This window comes from Phasianus colchicus, chromosome 18 (genome assembly GCF_987193195.1).
Source record: "Phasianus colchicus chromosome 18, bPhaCol1.hap1.1, whole genome shotgun sequence".
NCBI classification, from domain to species: domain Eukaryota; kingdom Metazoa; phylum Chordata; class Aves; order Galliformes; family Phasianidae; genus Phasianus; species Phasianus colchicus.
Genome location: NC_143453.1, coordinates 1,865,008 through 1,881,346, shown reverse-complemented (window position 1 = coordinate 1,881,346; position 16,339 = coordinate 1,865,008). Strand labels below are relative to the sequence as shown.

At 41.9% G+C, this 16,339-nt stretch overlaps 1 long non-coding RNA gene across 2 annotated transcripts in view; it reads left to right on the top strand.

The window, feature by feature from the left end:
- LOC149915500 (uncharacterized) overlaps positions 1–15,821 on the top strand; it is a 49,711-nt gene extending 33,890 nt beyond the window's left edge. Inside the window, exons 1-4 of one of the 2 annotated variants that reach the window (XR_016472147.1) lie at positions 5,835–5,954; positions 6,254–6,400; positions 7,158–7,253; positions 15,643–15,821. This is a non-coding gene — a long non-coding RNA (uncharacterized LOC149915500). Of the gene's footprint in view, positions 1–5,834; positions 5,955–6,253; positions 6,401–7,157; positions 7,254–15,642 lie in introns of those variants that run through there. The other variant, XR_016472146.1, reaches the window with a different exon arrangement.
- The last annotated feature ends 518 nt before the right edge of the window (positions 15,822–16,339 follow it).

Sequence of the window (16,339 nt, the reverse complement as noted above, 5' to 3'; positions counted from 1 at the left end):
TTAGTATGAAACAGAAATTAAAAATCACAGAGCCCAGTGGAAATGTATTTTGATAGTAATCAGCAGCAGAATTATTTATTCAGCCATTTTGAAATCTGTTTCCTCCCTAAAGCACTATATTTGAGGAAAGGTAGGGGGCAGACAAGGCATCCAGTTCAGATTTCTGTGCCAGATGTGGTAAATAATTGAAAATATAAGGGGAAAAATGGTAAAATATTGGGATCTGAGCACCTAGCTGTCCTGAAAAGCAGTGGGGCTTGGAGAAATCTGGCATTTTTGGGAATGGTATGTGAAAGGTTATTTCTGCTCTTGTGAGGACAGAAATCAGCTCAGAGAACCTTCAGTGTCCTTTCAGTGAGGTTCAGTGAGGTTCAATGAGGCCATGCACAGGTCCGTTTGCTAGATGTAGTGATCTTAGTGGTGAAGCATAAAGAAAATAATCCACATTAATAACTTTACTTAGGTTTTCTTGATGCAGTAGAAGATTCTTTCACCTAATTTCAAACAGAGAGGCAGTTTCCCACGGCAGTAACACTGGTGGGATTAAGGAGAATAAAAATCTTTTTTGAAAACAGACATAACATAAGCCCATACAATTTCTATTACAACGGAAGAATAGGAATACAGATGTAACATCTCACTGCTGGCTTGCTACTGAAACAACCCGCTTACTGCCTGATGTTCACCTCCTGACAGAACAGGCAGTTTAAAACACAATATCACATCCACCTTTGTCTGGAATTCTGTTCCTTGAAGAGATGCTATTTTTGCATTCCTTGATGAAGCCTTTCAGTGTAAGTGCCTGTCTTGGTTCTACAGTTTCTGTTTGGTTGTTTCTCTGTCAAATTTTCATAACCCTGGGTGAGCCACTTAATAGCTCTGCCTTGTTCAAGCCCAGACTGGATGCCAACAGCTGGAACCTGCACACTGACTTTGCCCCTCTCATTGACTTAAAGAGAAGCCTCCATAAGGAGGAAAAGGAACAGTTAGTTAGCATCACTTCTTCTGGCATCATTCATTCGCTCCAAAAAATTGTATGTAAGGTGCAAGGGATTGAATGATGAAGGTTCAATGCAGGAAGTGCATTTCTTTCACTGGGTCAGCCGTAGAGAAGTTTGTGGGTATTCCTTTGTTTACATAACTATGTGGGTTTTGTTGTTGCCGTATTGAGGTACTGTTGGTCTCTTCTGTTCAATGAAAATGTGGAAGGAATCAAATTGCCTTTTTGATTTAGTAAACAGAAAAGGGGAAACAAGTGTTCTATGCTTCACCCTTTTGAAGGCATAATTGATGCAAAAGCTCAAACCATCACAGAAAATATATTCTGCTGCTTGCAAAGTCATCAGTTCCAGTGCCCCCAGTCAGCTCTGAGTTGCCCAGTACCCCGGGTTGTCCCATCTCCTCTGCCATGAAATCAGTGGAGATCTCTGGGATCGGTGTCTCTGCTGAGCGCGTTTCCCATCCGCAGCCTGTTACTGCATTACACAGAAATCTCCCATTTAGCCTCTCATCCTGGCAAGCATTTCTTGGACCATATCACTATCCTTTCATGTTGGCCAAGTTTAAAGGGGAAGAAGGAGGAGGAGAAAGATTAGCCAGCTGCTTTTAAAACCCATCAGTGCACACTGTGTTTACTGAGATGGGTAATAAAGACAAGCTTTGGTTCTATTGTTTTCGTTTTGGATAAAGCCTGTGTTGTGTTTGGGGAACAGAGATCTTGCACTTGTGTCCTATGATCAGCGTACTGCTCAAAGGCTGTAAGGAATGATCTTGTGCTCCAAAGGAAGTTGGCAATAAAGTTTACTCTATAAAAAGAAGCAGGCAGTCAGGATACAGTTTCCTATTCTGAGTCGAAGCAGTCAGAAATTCCGACCTCGAGGGTCAGGAAAGATTCCAGGACTTCCTGAATCATGACTGGGATGTGCAGCCGCCCTCCCGCTCCCTTCCTTTCACCCTTTTGGCTTTCATCCCTCTGGGATCGCTACCCTGAATTATTTTATTCAATCCACCATATGCTGGGTGCTTATTGAGAACACCTACCATGCTTTCCCCCTGCTGTAGTAACCGAGCACTGCTGTTTCTGCTCCGTGTGCTGTGCACATCACCAGTTTCCCCCACACTTAGAAAGCTTCTAAACCACAGCAGACACTGGACCCTCCCCTAAACTGATGAAGATAACAGCTCTTGTTGTTTCCCATGTCTTTGCTTGTGGCATTTCACCTGTGGAAAAAAAAAGTGCCAATGAACCTATAAGCTGTTTGGGTGGTGATTTTATTCTGCAGTTACTTTTTCCTCAGAATTATTTTGAGAGCACAGTTTTTAAAGGATGGTTTTCTTTCTCCTTTAAAAGCCTTTGGACGCTTGAACAAAAGCACACACTTTGTTTCCGTATGGCCACATTTGCAATAAAGGCAGTGCACAGTGCTGTCTTTATTACATGGCAGCGTGTTCTTTATTGACTGTGATTTTGCAGACACACTTGTGTTAGGAACTTTCCCTGCTTATTTTTCTGTTTGTCCATATACATGCTTGGCAACCTAACCAGAGCACATGAGGTACTGCTCGTATTTTCAGTCTCATGTGGTTCTCACCCCCAAATATGTGGTCACAGACTAATACAAAAAAGCATGCATGCATACATACATGCACTATATGCTGTGGTTCTGAGATACTTTATGATGTGAAGAAGTGAAATTTCAAATCTGCCCGAACGAAGGCGAAATGTAAAATGAATGAATCTCTTGTAAAGTAGAACAGCTTAAATCTGGCGGAGTGGCTCTAGTAGGATTGACTTATCTGGTTGGTTTTCCTGTGTTTGATCATTTATTGCATCTTATCCTCACAATTTTCTTCCTTCTGAGAGTACGTTGAATGAACCATAGAATGACTGGGGTTGGAAAGGACCTCAAGAATCATCAAGCTCCAACATCCCAACCACATGCCGGGCTGTCAACCTCCATATCTAATATTAGACCAGGCTGCCAGGGTCCCATCCAACCTGGCCTTGAACACCTCCATGAACTTATGATGTGATTACTTTCTCTCCACTGTTACTCAAACAGCACTTGCAAAGGATGAAATTTTCTCATGTGGAGATAATGCAGCAAATAGCAAAGAGAATTGGCACCGAAAAAAGGGAAGAAAATCTAAAAGGTGAACTGACAAAGTTAAAAGGGAAATTAACTCGTAGGTGAATTGGATACATAAGACGAAATTCACTGAAGGACTGAATAGGGACTCTGTGGTTCAAACAGCATTCTTTTCCGAAGGGCTGACCGCGGTGTCATTAGGCAGTAAGTGGTGAAACGAGGGGAAATAAGTGCCTCGATCGTGGTTTTAATAATTCTCCTCTTCTGCTCAGTGTGTCTTTCACTGTGCTGCATGCAGGACTATCATCAAAGGATGGGCAGGGAACCACTTCACCTGGAACACTCTGTAATTTAGCAGTTGGGTCATTTTCATGGGAGTTGGGTTTGAACCTCTTCAGGCAGACGTCTCCCACTTCCTTGTTGCTGGGTTAAAAGGGGACGTTACCTCAGCATCTTAAGAAATTATTCTCTTGAGGAAAAACCTTGGGTTCCTAACTTGAGAAGAATGTTCTTGGTTGGGTTGAGCAAAGGTGGCCACGAAGGCCATCATTCAGTGTCTGAGGTTTGCAGCCTTGCTGAAGGGAGAACTTCATAGCCAAGGCTCTCCTCTGTGTTCCCACTGGAGGGCTGGGAGCCCGTTCAGCAGCACGTTGTCTCTGTGACTGCTGTGCTCCATGAGAGCATGTTGTGACCGTGCATGTGGCTGTGGGCACCCTGCAGTGAGAAGTGTGCCCTCTGAGACAGAGCCATGCAACAGCCAGGGTTCAGGCTATCCCTCCGTTTTTTTTTCAGTCAGATGATCTACACTGATAGCTCTCAGGTTCAGTTCAAACCAGCTAACTGTGATGCCAGCACCTCATGCTCTTGATTCTTCTCTGCTAATTAACAGGAAGGTGTGAGGCGGTCCTGAATCCAAGACATGCTATTCTGTGTTGACTTGGCACTGCCCAGCCCTTATCCTTCCTCAGCAGGAGAATACCTGCACCAAAAATCCAGAGCCATGCTGAGAAGACTATCTTGAGCACCTTTCCCATTCCAGAGGGTGGCACTTGTTTATCTTTCTTATTTCTCATTTGCTATGCAGCAGCCTACGAGGCTTCAAACTGTGAGAGCGAGCAAAGAATTTTCTTTACTTTACTTTACTGCATTTACTCCAGCATATGCAGGTTATTTTAGATGATGATTCCTTTGCAGGAGAAACAATGAACTGTATGAATCAAATGTTTTCACAGCGGTTGAAAACTATAGCTTGGCAACAAATGGGAGTGGGAAAACATTAAAGCCAATGTAGTAATAACAGATGGGAAAGAAAGAGAGAGATGGGGTGAGAGATAACAAGGTGCTGGGTAGAGCATGCAAGCTAAATGGGAGGAATTAGATGAGGAAAGGAATGTGAAAAAATGAGGAGGTAAAGGCTGAGAAATCTGTCTTGCCAGGTGAGCAAGCTGCTGTGCCTTGCTTGGGGAAAAGGGAAGGTTAGAACTTTCGACTGACCTGAGACAAAATATAATATGTATTTTCACAATGTCTCGATAATAGTGACTGGATTGCAGAATGGTCTGGGAAATGGGTGCTTGTTACATCGATTTCCTGCAGCTCAGCCTGCTGCTGGGGCAGCTGTGTGCAATGGGATGCAGCCCAGTGCCATGGGGCAGCATGTCTGAGCTCCAGGCTTCGTGATGCTTCTTAGCTGGATCTCCACTTGACACATAGGTGTCCTTTAAGTGCAGATTCCTTATGTCTTTGTCTGAGTTGCTCTTACGAAGCTGAGGGAAAAGGTTTGGGTCTAGCACTTAGAACAGAAAGGAAATGTTACAGACTGAGGTTTTCGTATGGCTTGTGCAGGGAGTCTCAGGCATGTGGCCAAACACAGCGGATTGGGTTTTGGTTCTGTGAATGTCCCCGTGTTGAAACCTGAAGAGATTGTTTTATTACTATTCTTATCCTGGAAGCTGTTCTTAAATGTGTCCAGCAGCCACCTGCTATGGTCCCCATTGATCAGTGACGGGTTACAGCTGCTGGGAGCTGCGCTGGCTGTAACTCCAAAGCCCAGGACACACTGTGTTCTTCCCAAAGGCAGAGACTGAGGACTCTGAGTCTGTGGGCCCCTTTTTGTGGTGTGCTCCCATGATGGGGATCAGACCAAAAGCATTAGCTTCCCAAGCAATACACACGGCTCAGCACTGCCTTTCCCACCAAGCACTGCTTTCCTTTATTCCTCCTTCACGTGGCGTTTGCCTTTCTCTGTTGCTTGTTTGGGCACTGAGTCCTCCATACCCGCAGTCACCCCATAAATCCTGCAGAGGACAGCCTGTTTTTTTCCCTTCCTGAGCTGAAAGGAAGAATGGAGCACGTTTGGCAGGTACAGCCCCGCTGATGTGAAAACCTGCTGGTGATGCTCACTGCACTTTGCCTGGGGGCTGCGTTCACCCAGGGCTCCAGAGAAACCGCACACCTTGGGCTGCTCCGAATTTCCCTCTTGGTCTACCAAGCAGCTTGAAAACACAGCAAATTTTTAATGTGTGGTGTCATCTCACAGCCTCTGCCAATGAATGTAAATGGCATAAAGAGCATGTGGAACAGATGGAATGAGACATGCACGTAAAGAATTAAAGTATTTGTGAGGGAATTTGGCAAGGATGTTGGAATGCTTCAAGCACTGCGTACGGGGGTGGCGAGAGGGAGACCAGGATGCGTTGGGGGTGGGGCTGGATACTGGTGATCCATTTCTTTCAGATACAAGATGTGACCTATTTCTGTAATCACCCTCAGCACAGCAACACATATTCCTTTTCTCTCTGCTCCCGATACGTTTTTGGGAAGCTTGGCAAATTCTTTACAAAACATTTCCTCGAGGAAGGAGCTGTGAGTTGCTTGTTGGTTTGGGATGATTTGTTGTTTTAATTTATTTTTTTTTTTCCCTGTTGTGAATATTAAAGCAAATGAAGGATAGCAAAGAGCAAAATCATGGGTGGGAAAGGAGTGCCATGTTTCACTGTCAGGAGAGCTCCCTGACCTGTGCTGCATGCAGGAGAGTGATGTGAGCAGTGAAGAAAGTATTATATTAATGCTGCTGTTAAATTTACTTAATGGAATGACTCCGCTTTTTAATTTATAAATGGCCTTATGCATTGACTTAATCTTATTTTTAAATGACTTTTTAGGAGATGTTGTGTACACAGAAACAAGAGAGCTCTTGGGAGCACCTAATCGAGTCGGAGAGGAACGGGAGGCAGTGATGTAACAAAAAGCCAGTGCAGAATGGAGTAAAAAGCAGCAGCTTCTACAGACCCACTCCTTCTGTGCTGCATGTAAGTAGATGTGGGGACCAACATTTCCAGTCGGTTCATTGCCTCGGGAGTTACTTCTGGAAGCTCTTGGCTGCAGCATGGATTTCTGTGGGTGCAGCCCTGCAGAAAGCTATTAGGTCAGCTGCACACCTCTGGTCACACGCCTGCACTGCCTTTGGTGCCCTCCCTGGATGTGTTGCTTCAGGTTTTGGGATCTCCAGTCTCCCTTTCTCAGGGTGACAGAAACCCTAGGTTTCATTAAATGTTCCTGTTTGCTGCTACATGTGAAAATAAAGTTTCTCCCAGGTGCAGAAAAGCAGACGTGTTAACAGAAAAGATTTTTGAAAGAAAAAATAAAAGATATTTATTTCAGAAGTGCTGACTAGTGGTCCTAGGAAAAGGTGTCACCCAATGGCTTTCATTAAATCCCCATCACAGCTTCCAGCAGCACTGCTGGGCTTTGAAGGCCCGCATCCAGCCTACTCACCCCACAAAAAATCCTGAAACAATGATGTGAATAGAAGAGACAACTCAGGTTTCCCTTGGTAATCATAAAGGTCTCAAATTCCCTTCCTTTCCATCCCCAAGGGGGGCATAAAGACTTCATTTATGAGATTGTTTGCGCATGACTAATCTATTTCTACTTGCTAATTGTAATGACTAATGCATCTTACAAGCAAATATTAGCTTGTAATAATACCTGAACAAGTAGATTTATAAGCGTTAAGCAAAAACACAAATAATTAGCAGAAGCTGACTGGTGTTATCTTCTAATTAGCTGTAAAGGCTCTTCCTATTTGGAAGAAAAAGCTTGAGGACTTCTCAGGAAGCTGTGGAAAGAGCTGGGCCAAGCTGAAAAAGAGGCAGTGGTCAGGTAACGTTTAATTTCATGGGAGCTGGGTTCAGTCATGCTTCTCCCACTGACGTCAGTGCAAGCAGAGCACTTTCAGCCAGTTCCTACCTGCCGAGCCCATATGTCCACTGGGAAGGATTTGGCAGACATCTCCACATAGAGGTAATTGTAAGAGACAGGAGCTATTCTGATAGCACAGTTTGGGATGTATTTCTGCCCACTACTTACAGCCCCTGTCTGAAGGACTGCTGTTGACCAGACACTAGGTTTGATATGTGCAGTGCTTCTGACTCAGGCTGTTGTGCTTTTGTTTGACTTTGCAGTGATGCTCCAAGTACGTTATCAAAAGTGGGTTCTCAAGTAAGGTGCAACATCAGAATCAGTGCAGAATCCTTCTATTTTTTACAGATTTTTGACACACGTAACACAAAAGTGATTTTCCAGCTGTTCAGATGTAAAGTTTGTACACAGATAAAGCGGCACAGCTCATATTGTACTTGAAAGCTGAACCTGAAGGAATCCTGTTGATTTCAATACCTCCTGAATGCAGGCTTGAGCACTCACAGCCAACTTGTGCTCCAGTTGCCTGAGGTGCAGAGTCTGAGTATTGATGCCCACCGTGTGGCAGGATGCCCCTGGCAGGAAGCTGGCTGTCTGAGCAGGCTACAGCCAGAGCACACAGCAGCACACAGCAGGTGGCTCACTGGAGAACTGGACCTGAGGGATGAGACTGTGGCAGGAACAAGCAAGGCAGTGTAAGCACAGCCTCTGAAAACTGATGGATGAGGGCTCCTGGCTCCTCACTTACAAATTGCATTTTGGCACACAAACAGAATCGTAGCTTCAAAAATAGAATTCTGGAATAACTTTTTACAGCACTAGTGTAATTCTTCACTTGAAATCTGCAAGTATTACCAAAAATATTTGGCCCATAGTGCAGACAGACATCCAGAAGCCAGCTGACTTCCCTAAAGCCACGAAAAGACTTGAGAATTATGCTACAAATGCTCTCCAGATTTCGTGCTCCCAATTACTTTCTTCAATTTTGCTTATTTGTCTTATCATTGAAACGTAGAATCACAGAATGGCTCAGGTTGGAGGGGACCTTAAAGATCATCTAATTCCAACCTCCCTGCCATGGGCAGTATTGCCAACGCCAGGCCAGGCTGCCCAGTGCCCATCCAACCTGGCCTCGAATGTCTCCAGGATGGGGCATCCACAACCCTGTGGACAACCTGTTCTAGTGTGTTACTACCCTCTGAGTGAAGAATTTATTCCTAAAATCAAACCACAATCTTTTAGTTTAAAGCCACTCCCCCTTGTCCTATCACTATCAGGCCATACAAAAATCAGTCCCACTCCTGCACTTAAGCTCCCTTCAAGTACTGGAAGGTCACAATACGGTCCCCAGACACATCTCTAGGATGAACAAGCCCAGTTCCCTTAGGCTTTCGTCACAGGAGATGTGCTGCAGCCTTCAGATCATTTTGTGGCCCTGTCTTCCATGTTCTCAATACTCTGGAGAGTGATCACAATGCTGGGAATTGCTCAGCCTGAAGTTCAGGGGTCTGCATCTTCTTGAACTTTATTCACTGTATTCACAACGTTAGCAGGAAGGACAGAGTGATTTGCATTCACTCACTGTGGGCTAATATTGAAAGATGAATTAGAGATTCAGTGACAGTTTTATACCTAAGTTTCTCATTTTCCTCAAGTTAAGTAGCTGTGGTTTTACTTTAGATTTTATGCAAAAATATTGCTTCCAAATATGTTTTTGGAATATGAAACGTGTTTTGTCAAGTACTGTATTAGCTGGAGTGCTGGAGCAGATTTGAGACACTGCTGTGTACTTTAACTTCTAGCTTTGTCAATCATTTAAAAAAATCTCTATTAGTAACACTCAAGGTACTTCGAACTGAAAAAAAATTATCTGAGAATAAAGCTGTATCCAAAAGGCCTGAATAAAGCAAGTACAAACATTGAGTGTTTCCCAACATCAGTTGAAGGGTTTGTTTGAATCAGCAGAGGTGATCTTTGCCCAAGTTGTGTCCATGTGCCAGGAAGCCAAAGGTCGTCCTGGATTAGATGAGGACAAAATCACCCACAGCCTTTAGAAAATGCAGTTTCTAATACAAACTACTGCTTTTAGTCAACATGGTTAGGGGGGCAGGGGAAAGTAAAGCACAAGATGGAGGACACCAGAAAGCAAATGCTGTTGTAACCCGGTCTTCGTTACTCTTTCCATCTGGCTTTGCAAATCCATTCACATTTGAGCCCTTTTCTGCATAAAATCTCTAAGAATTTTCAGCAAAAATTACCAACGGAGCTGATACGTAGGTATTAGTTTTATTATATGTCTTAAATGAGGCCAAAGGGCTTCAGTCTTCATATAGGGAAACAATAAATATTACTGTAAAATTCATTTCATCACATGTCAAATAAAGACAACCATTTCAATTCCTTCCTGAGATAAGTGGCTTTCATCAGAAAAATCCATAAAAGCAGTATTCAGTGGCCTGCAGAGAAGCAGGGTGAACAGATATCTTGAAGTTTGCCTAGCAGACTGAAAGATGGGTTCCCATTAAACCATCACTGCAAGCCATGGCTGGTTTCCTGAGCAATTAAATCAAAAGCAGTTGAAATATTTTATCACCAATGAGTACAATTTCATCTAAGACTCGTCTTGTAAGTTGTTGGTAGTAGGAATGATAGTAAAATAAGATTTCCTTTGTGATTCCTTTTCAAACATAGGGTTTGTGAAACCTTGAAATCAGAGAGGAATGAGTTGTTTCATTTGATAGGGCTTGGAAATGTAGAAGTCAGCACAGGGCATCTGTGCAAGTTGTGTGCCTCTAGTTCTTTTATTCATACTCCTAATTTCAGCAAAAGTTTTCAGCACAACGTTTATCTGCAGATGATGGATCACCGAATGCTTACAACTGAAGGAAATGAACATCAAAGATACCCAGTAAATTATTTTGGTAGTTGGGTCTTTCACAGAGCAAGTCTCACTTTTTGTAAGTTTCGTTTTCTATAAGAAATACAGTTCATGTATGGTTTGAAGACAGAATTTAGCTGTACATTACTGTGGGCTCTGGTTTGTTTGTCTGACAGCTGAGCTGTGAGTGAATGTGACAGCTCTGCAGCCAAAAGGACGTCCCGAGACTCAGGCTCCAGAACTCAGGTTCAATGAGGTGAGAGAAGTAAAAGAGCACAAATCAGAACATTTCTTATTCTCTCAGAGTAACTCGTGGGCCCCCCAGTGGGTCCTGCCCAGTTGTTTTGGGTCGAGATGGAGGCAAGGCAGCACAAAGGGAGAATAGGCATAAACTGTGAATAATACAGATTATTATAGATACTGCAATATATGTGTCTGCCAAGAGAAGTGTGTGGACGTAGGCTTTGCATTTCTGTCAGTACACCAGTGACAGACTGGCTTTGTCAGTGTTCAGATGAGCTGATGTTTGGGGATATAAATCAGAACCTTAATCTCTCATTAAACGCTGAAGTCCGTGACCACAGCATCTACTTCAAACTGGTTTCCATTCACCTCACATGTTTTCAGCCACTTCATTTTGTCCAGGAACAACTGCAAGCCTCTTTGTAGATCCAAAACTTATTTCGTGTTTTCTTCTCACATCAGTTTGCAAAATAAACCTTTGTGGCCTGAGAGGCCTACAAGTACAAAAGCTGGAGTGCTGTAAGAAGGTATACTTCTAATAGCGAGACAAAAAATGAATCTACAGGGAAGAAAAGAGGAAAGATTGCAATTCAGATGAAGTAATGACTTGAGTATGAGTGATGGACGTGTGTATAATGAAATCCTAGGAGATATTCCTTCCTTACAAATAATCTGGGTGCTGCTGAAGGCTGGAAGCTGCAGAACTGTTGTCTAGAAGAGTTGGTGGTACGTTTTCAGTTTGTGGTGACTGTTTCCATATCTCCCCATATAAAAGGGTTATGAAGTACTTCCACTGAGTGGATACTCTGTTTTTTTCTGTCTTCTAAAGGATCTTGTTTTTCTTTCTTGCATGTGTGTGGAAGTGTTTACACCAGAGTACAGTCAAAATAGCCAACTGCAAGGATGTGCTGAAGTCAAGCTCACAGATGGTTTCATTCACAATTACACCATTTGCAACAAGAGAGATGATATTTCTAGAAGAGGAGGAATGTATACTTGAAGGGAGAAGAGTTAGAAGATAATGGAGCCAAACAGTAGAAACCCACAAGAGCTGCACTGGTTCAGGCATTGTGTGGTCAGTGGTCACCAACCACTAGATATATATTTTTCATTCCTCTTTATTGTAGCAGAATTAGAACATGACTTAAGGAAAGAGCTAAGGTTTCTTGGGGCTTTAGGTACAAAATCTTTGTGTTGTCTTTTTCTGTAAAGCAAAATGATTTTTAGAATTGAAATTAAATTAAAAATAAATAAACAAATACCATTTTCTCCCTCCTTCCCTCCCTCCCTCCCTCCTTCTGCCCTTCCTTTCCCTGTTTCTTTTCCTTCCATCCTTCTTTCTTTTCTTCTTTCCTTCCCTTCTTTTTTGTTTTTTTCTTTTCTTTTCTTTTCTTTTTAATTTCTAAGCTGTGAGACAAAACTTGTGTGCTTGGCAGAACAAGTCCATATGTATTTCAGGGCAGTATTTTGCAATTTTTGTTTTAACAGCCCTAAGTATCTTCTAATGCCAAAGGGGAAGAGGACTTTAATCCAGATAAAATAAGATTCTTAAACACAGAAAACTGTACTCAGATTTATGGGCCAGATCTAATGTTTGAGCTCCCATGCCAAAAGCTGTGCATTCCACATGTGCAGCATGGGGTGTTGCCTGACTGGCTGCTTCCAGGGTCAGAGTGCTGAGCACCCACCCAGTTACCCTGCAATCTATTCCAGTAAATAAACTCAGAGTTTTGTTCTCAGAATGTGTTTGCCAAATGTTATTTCCATGTTTACTTTGCCTTTTAGCCTTAAATCTTTTTCTTAAAAATATTCTCTGGTAGTATTTTTATCCTGTATCTTATTTCACACCTTTTAATAAGCTGAATTCTTACCAAGCGAGCACAACAACATCTGAAGATGAAATCTATCTCTTTGATGGTATGAAACCATGACCCAACAGGCCCACTCTTTGCCTGGAGGGCTTGTGGGAGATTCACGTTAGATTATTCAATCCTGTAGAGACTCAGGTACATTTATTCATAATGCAAGGTATCTGGCAGCCATCACAATTCTTTCCTCTTTGAGTTCAAAAGTAATTTGCAATTAAAAGTATTTGCTATTTTGCTCTATTCCAGAGTAGTTTCAGTTGTCATTTTCTTCTTTCTGTCTTTCCAAATAGCTCATTTGCTTCAATCCTACAGAATATTTAAATGAGGCTTTTCAGCCGTGTCTCACAGAAACCAGCAGGGCATGCTGGTGCACAAAACTGTTCTTTATCACCGACTAAAAATAAACACACTCCTTTGTCTTCCTTTGGTAGCTGCTGCTGTTGGCCAATTCACTTTCTGTGGAGATTCCTACCCTCACTTACATGTCAGGTTCTCAGAGGCTTCTATTACATATGAAGTGTTCTCATGATTTAAAAAAAAAAAAGAAAAAAGTGAAAACTTGCCACCACTTCAGCAGTATTTTAACTCTCAAACAGGATGCTATATATAGGGCTACCTAAGGCTTTAATTATTAATCTTATTTATCACCATTTTTAACAACTTCTATTGTGAGCATTGCATTTTCTTGAGAGTAACGGTTTGCATTTGGCTGTGGTTTCAATTCACCCCTTCCAGTTATACCTGAAATGTCATCTGAATACCACCATGACGTGGGAAAGAGGTCAGTTTACTGCTCTGCTCCTGAACTGGTTTTCTCCTTCCATCCAAAGCCACATTTTAAAGAACTTCCTTGTATGTTCTTGAGTTGTTTGCTGGCCATTTAAACTTCACATGACCAAGTTAAGCAATTTTTTGTTCCTGCCCCCTCACTTCTGTCCCTGCTAAAGGCACCATGCCTTTAGGATTGCTCATTATAACTAACCATTGGTGCCATCCTTTCTTTCTCCATTCATTCCTCTGTTCATACATTCGTCACTGTTCTTTCTCTGCTTCTGCTGCTGTTTTATTCGTTGCATTAAGAGATTGGCCTCTTCCCCTTCTCAACACTGAAAGACCTCATCTGGGCTCCTCTTGCCTGCCCTGCTTCCTTTGCTGCTTCTCTTCCAGCCCAGAAAACAAGGAGCTGCTAAAAAATTCCTCTGGTTCCTGACAAAAATATATAAGCAATTTTCTTTTAACTCCATGTACAGATTTCCTTCTGCTGTCTGAGTAAGTGTGATGTCTCATTCCTGCCAATATAACTCTCCTATTAATCCTTTTTTCTTCCTCTTTTCTCTCTGCAAATGACACGACCTCCTGTTAATCTGAGTTCTCCATAGCAGTTGGGAGATTTCTTTAAATATTATCTTGTAGGTGCAAAAAAAAAAAAAAAAAAATTGCCCAGACTGGCTTTCCAGGTCATTAATCCTTCCTCAAACTGCTCCTTGATAGGTAAATTTACTGTGGCATTCCCACAAAGAAGTACGTTCCAGGGAATTCCCATGTGCATAACTGTCAGAGATGCGTCAAAACGTTGGCCTCTGCCATGTGCATGTTTTTCAGAACTCCCCTCAAACCCTAAGCTGACACAGTTGTGTGGGATGTTTAGTCATGAAGGTAATCCTGGTAGCATCAACAGATTGAGTCAAGTGCAGCTATCCCTATGTGAAGGAATTTCACTATTCCTGCAGTGTAGCTACCACGGCGCCTGGCATCACATCTAGAGATGGGGAAAAGGAACAGAAGCCTCTTGAAGTCCCAGCAGCTCATCCCTGCTTCTGTTGATTGACAATGTGTAAATACTGGGGAGCTGAAACACTGTAAAAATCTCAGACAGTGTCAGCTGGGGAGGTTTGGAGTCATGTGGGATGCAGTTGTCTTGCTTTTGTGCGTGATAAAATAATCTGTTACTCATTTTGACTAAAAATATACTCAGTTTCTATAGCTATCACTGTAGTTAGAGGTGGCTGTAAGCAGACTGCCTAGATTTATCCTGCAGTGTTTACTGATAATGGTGGAGAACGGAGATGACTAATTCAAAGTCTACAGCCTAATCGCTAATTTCTTAAACTATGGGCTTCATGAATTGCTTCTCTACAAACAATTCTTTCCCTGATGTATTTATTTTCCTTATAGGGAGAAGTAGGAATTCCTTCAGAGGCACAATATCTTGTTGTAAAACTAGGGTAATTTTTTGTCTTTACAAGGAGTTACTGATGTAGCCAGCCCTGTATCTTAATACCATTAAAAAGTTAGTTAACGGGCAATCTATAAATGATGAATGCTTTTTAAATATCCAAAAGAACTATTTTGCATGGATTTATGTATGATTTTTAATTTTTTTTTTTTTTTTGTCAAAACAAAATACTGTTAATTTCTTTATGCCAATGAACTATTTTCCTTCTTTAAAGACTTGAGTTTGTAGAAGCAAAGACATTTGGCTTAAAAACAAAACAATTATGTGTTCTTATTCATAACCACTTGAACAAAAAAATGTAATTATTGGATGAATTAAATAATGCTCAAGAGATGCATGAGTCTCATAAAAAGTAGACAATGAGCCTACTGGAAACATGTCCAAAATGAGCTGTGTGGCTGCCCCGTATTGCAAAACTATGCAATAACAAAATGCATGAATCATGGACAACAAACTTCTACAATTCTTTGAGTTTCAGCATTCCTCAATGAATTTACTAACTTGAGTAGAGTTTATTTAAGAGCATCTCATGGCAGGGTAGGGTACATCTGCTTGTATTATTTTCATAAATTGGGTTTCATCATTCTCTTCCATCCTATCCTTTTCATTAATGGGTATTGTGGGGATCTGGAGAGGAAAATGTGAGAAAATGTGAAAATGACAGTTGGTTAAATTAAATATGAGACAATCATTACTTACACTGAAAAAGCTAGAATTTATTCCAGTGAATTACTATGGTGACTATCTCAGATGTATGAAAAAATAGGAGCATTTTTTAAAAAACAACTGCCTGCTTTTTCAGCTAAACACTAAAAATGATCACAGTTCACCTGAAACTTTTTATCAAGATCCCCAGATGAAATGAGCAAGCTCTGACTTTATTCCATGGAGCTGAGATACAAACACGAGTATACACAATTTTAAAATAAACTTTAAATTACCCATATGAAAAGCTTGCAACCCTTAGTTTTTTAAGTCCCTGGATAAGCAAAGTCCTTACAGATTTGTCTTTATTATGGTGTAAGACTAAAAAATAGAATTTGAGCAGAGAAATACAAGATTATCTTTCTCTTATTGATTTTCATTGCCTTTTTGAAGTAATTTGTATCGATTGTGCCTTTGTAGCACCCGGATGTCAGGGAAGAAGCTAATTTCTAAGAACACTGGAGAATGACAAGATGTAGAATTACGCAGAATCGTGAATATAGCCACCACTGCTGTATTTCAGTTTGGTGTGGGGCACTCTGTCCTTTAGAAATGCGTGCCTGCCTCTTGGCAATAATGTCCGTAAAGAAAACAGCAACTGGGAGGTGAGTTCTTTTACAGCTTGGTCTTCTAAGCCTTTGTTTTACCTAGAAATAAGTTGCATTTGAACTGAAATGTCAGACACTTCTTCTTTTTGACACTGACAAAAACTGGCTGACCTCCAGTGCTGCTCCTGTTGTAAGAAGTGCCAACCCCCCACCGCCAGTCAGGAGAGCCCTGCCTCAGTGCAGCACTCAGGACAGCTGGGTTCCTCAAGTAAATGTTCTTGTCATAGATTGGAGGGCTTAAAAGCACAGCAAAGTTGGTGTGCTTTAAGACACAATAAAACCAAGCAACAGCTTGACAAATTTTAGCTTTGCTTTGGCCTCCTGACACCTTTGTCTCTTCCCCCATGTTTAGTTTGAAGCAGAAGCAGCACCTGCTGGCGAAACCAAAGTCTGGGAATCGGCTGAGCTGTCCTCCTGGAAGAACAGGTTTGATCATTACTGCAGGTCTGGGTAAACTGCTTTAGAATGAAACTCTCCTGCCTAACACTGTGATTTTGGAAGGTGTCTGT